The sequence below is a fragment of the Anomaloglossus baeobatrachus genome, chromosome 8 (genome assembly GCF_048569485.1).
Source record: "Anomaloglossus baeobatrachus isolate aAnoBae1 chromosome 8, aAnoBae1.hap1, whole genome shotgun sequence".
Taxonomy (NCBI): Eukaryota; Metazoa; Chordata; class Amphibia; order Anura; family Aromobatidae; genus Anomaloglossus; species Anomaloglossus baeobatrachus.
In genome coordinates this window covers 57,113,500-57,118,118 of record NC_134360.1, presented here as the reverse complement: position 1 = coordinate 57,118,118, position 4,619 = coordinate 57,113,500, and positions in this window count along the sequence as shown.

Genomic DNA, 4,619 nt, shown 5'->3' with positions numbered 1-4,619 from the left:
GGCTGGGAGAGGGAGGCTGGGAGGAAGGAGGCTGGGAGGAGAGAGGCTGATCCTGGGGAAGGCTGGGAAGGGGAGGCTGATGCTGGGGGAGGCTGGAAGGAGAGAGGCTGGAAGGAGAGAGGCTGATGCTGGTGGAGGCTGATGCATGGGGAGGCTGATGCTGGGGGAGACTGGGAGCAGAAGGCTGATGCTGAGGGAGGCTGGGAGGAAGGAGGCTGGGAGGAAGGAGGCTGGGAGGAAGGAGGCTGGGAGGAAGGAGGCTGGGAGGAAGGAGGCTGGGAGGAGAGAGGCTGATCCTGGGGAAGGCTGGGAAGGGGAGGCTGATGCTGAGGGAAGCTGGAAGGAGAGAGGCTGATGCTGGGGGAGGCTGGAAGGAGAGAGGCTGAGGCTGGGAGGAGAGAGGCTGATGCTGGGGAAGGCTGATGCTGAGGGAGGCTGGGAGGGGAAAGCTGATGCTGGGGAAGGCTGGGAGGACGGAGGCTGGGAGGAGAGAGGCTGATCCTGGGGAAGGCTGGGAGAGGGAGGCTGATGCTGGAGGAGGCTGGAAGGAGAGAGGCTGATGCTGGCGGAGGCTGATGCTGGGGAGGCTGGGAGAGGGAGGCTGATGCTGAGGGAGGCTGGGAGGAGGGAGGCTGGGAGGAGGGAGGCTGAGAGAAGAGAGGCTGATGCACACACACACACACACGCGCGCGCACTGCACAACACACCACACACACACACACTGGGAACCACAAACAACTGCCCTACACAGACACCCACACACACAGACAACGCTGCACACACACAACACCCAACACACAAACACCGCGGCACACACAAATATACGCACATACCGCACAACACACACATTGCACAAAACATACCTCCCCCCAAAACACACCACACACACACAAACCGCGCAACACACACACAACGCTACAGACACACAGCGCTCCACAAACAACGCAACACACGCAACACACATACAACACCGCTCTCACCCCCCGTCACACCCAGACAACACCCAGAACATGTACAGCGCCTACACAAACACTTGGTAACTACAGACAACAACATCTCTCTATATATATATATATATATATATATAACAAAAATCATACATGAACTACACAATACGTAAATTCTAGAATACCCGATGCGTAGAATCGGGCCACCTTCTAGTATATATATATATATATATATAGATGTTGTTGTGTGTAGTTACCAAGTGTTTGTGTAGGGCGCTGTACATGTTCTGGATGTTCAGGAATGGAGAAAAACGAGTTTTTGTAGTGCAAACAATACAAGATTTATTTAGTGAATATGGTGACAAGGGCTTGAAAGAGTTAAGATGAACACTAAAAGCCGGATCAAAAAACTAAGTTTTACAAGCACCAATTATGGTGGTAGGTCCAATACATCCATAAAAGGTGTCCCTCTGTTTACAAAATAGAAGTGTACAGAATCGTATTCACATATAATGCAGAGAGGACATTAGTGTACCCAAATCAATAGTGGCTATACCATGGCCAATGGCAGATCTAAGGGTATGTAGTCAAATAGATGATTCCAATATATCCACAAGAAATGTCCCTCTGTTTACATCATACAAATGAGAGTGTACAAAAACATATTCACATATAATACAGAGGGAACATTAGCATACCCTAATCAATAATGATTATATCAGGGCCAACGGCAGATCCAAGAGTATGTAATCAGACAGGTGGTTCCAATACACCCACACAAGATGTCCCTCCGTTTACATCATATAAATGAGAGTGTACATAAACATGTTCACATATAACACAGAGGGGACATTATTATACCCTAAAAGTGGATGTATCAGGGCCAATGGCATATCCAAGGGCATGCAGTCAGATCATGACATTATAACATTAGCGTTCCTAGAGAGTCCGGGGTTATGGTAAACATAAGGTAAGAGGCACATCCGAACACAACTCACACCCCTTGTTTGCCAGGCCCACGTCCGATAACAGGTGCTGTGGTATAACTTTTTGATCCGGAAAAGAGGCCCCAACTAGCCCAACGTACGTTTCGATGAAGGTATTCAATCTTCTTCAGGGGATGGGATGCCATGGGGTACGTAGCAGAAATGCCGGTATTTAAATGGTGGCGGTAACTTTCCGATCCCGGAAATCATGTAGTGGCGCATGCGCAGATCCACCCGCGAAGTCTCGCGTGATGCACCGCCGTCATATCATCCCGCGCATGCGCGGGAGCGGGGACGCGTCTCCATGGCTCCCGCGCATGCGCCCGACACCAGACGGCGGCGGCAACCACGGAGACAAAGGCAGGGGGACCCGGGCATGCGCACAGGAAAGCCGAGAATGGAAAGGAGGTACATATATCAGAACATTAGAGGCCACCAGTGACAATGTGTTCCAAAAGGGTCCATAGTAACATCATTAGGTCAATAGGATGCCTATATGGGAAAAACCAGATAGAACCAGCATTAAAAATTGGGACCATAAGAGCAGTTAAAAAAGGGAAGTTAAAAGTCACATTAACAATGACAAGAATTGCAGTAGGGCAAAGGGTGGTCACTCGGAGAATATCACAAACCAACTAAAATAAGAGAATTTTATACCTGATTTCTTAATGATAACGATGTTATAGAAAGGAAACATAGCTAATGGACTCATTAAGTCCATGAGGGGACATAGTATTAAGTGTGAGAATCCATTTCACTTCACATTGTGCCAAGCGCTTTTTAAGATCACCACCCCTGATCCCCCCATTTATCATGTCGATACCTCTGATTTTCAATTGGGAAGGGTCACAGGAGTGGTGAATCTTAAAATGCCTCGGCAAGGTTTTCAGAAGTGTGTCATCAGTTACTGTCCTGGCTGCGGAGATGTCCCTCACATGTTCTCTCACCCTGATGCGGAGCTCACGTGAAGTGAGCCCCACATATATCAGGGGACAGGTACAAGTCGCAAAATACACTACATGTGTAGAACCACATGTGATGTATTGCCGAATATTATAATTTTTCCTGCCATCTGAGGAACAAAACTGTGTACTACGAAGGACATTGCCGCAGGCCAGGCAATGTCCACAGGGAAAACATCCTTGCAATGGACCCCGTGAGCCGAAAGTATTGGATATGGGGGGGACATAATGACTTCGTACTAAAAAATCTTTCAGATTTTTAGCTCGTCTAGGTGTCATTAATGGCCGGTCTGTAAGGTTCTGGGCCAACGCCGGATCGGTTAATAAGACCGACCAGTGTTTCCTCATAATGTCCCGCATAGTATCCCATTTCTCATTATATGTCCCAATAAATCTCACCGAAGGGTCAAAAGAGTCCTGTTTCTTGGGAACGTGGGCAAGTAATTGTGCTCTAGGGGTTTTCTTGGCCCTGTTGTACCCAAATTTGATGTTCCTATTGCTGTAACCCCTATCAGAGAACCGGGCCCTGAGATCGGATGACTGAGTTTCAAACTTGCTATCAGAGGAGCATATCCGCCTCATTCTCAGAAATGAACTGATGACACACTTCTGAAAACCTTGCCGAGGCATTTTAAGATTCACCACTCCTGTGACCCTTCCCAATTGAAAATCAGAGGTATCGACATGATAAATGGGGGGATCAGGGGTGGTGATCTTAAAAAGCGCTTGGCACAATGTGAAGTGAAATGGATTCTCACACTTAATACTATGTCCCCTCATGGACTTAATGAGTCCATTAGCTATGTTTCCTTTCTATAACATCGTTATCATTAAGAAATCAGGTATAAAATTCTCTTATTTTAGTTGGTTTGTGATATTCTCCGAGTGACCACCCTTTGCCCTACTGCAATTCTTGTCATTGTTAATGTGACTTTTAACTTCCCTTTTATAACTGCTCTTATGGTCCCAATTTTTAATGCTGGTTCTATCTGGTTTTTCCCATATAGGCATCCTATTCACCTAATGATGTTACTATGGACCCTTTTGGAACACATTGTCACTGGTGGCCTCTAATGTTCTGATATATGTACCTCCTTTACATTCCCGGCTTTCCTGTGCGCATGACCGGGTCCCCCTTCTTTTGTCTCCGTGGTTGCCGCCGCCGTCTGGTGTCGGGTGCATGCGCGGGAGCCATGGTGACGCGTCCCCGCTCCCGCGCATGCGCGGGATGATATGACGGCGGTGCATCACGCGAGACTTCGCGGGTGGATCTGCGCATGCGCCACTACGTGATTTCCAGGATCGGAAAGTTACCGCCACCATTTAAATACCGGCATTTCTGCTACGTACCCCATGGCATCCCATCCCCTGAAGAAGATTGAATACCTTCATCGAAACGTACGTTGGGCTAGTTGGGGCCTCTTTTCCGGATCAAAAAGTTATACCACAGCACCTGTTATCGGACGTGGGCCTGGCAAACAAGGGGTGTGAGTTGTGTTCGGATGTGCCTCTTACCTTATGTTTACCATAACCCCGGACTCTCTAGGAACGCTAATGTTATAATGTCATGATCTGACTGCATGCCCTTGGATATGCCATTGGCCCTGATACATCCACTTTTAGGGTATAATAATGTCCCCTCTGTGTTATATGTGAACATGTTTATGTACACTCTCATTTATATGATGTAAACGGAGGGACATCTTGTGTGGGTGTATTGGAAC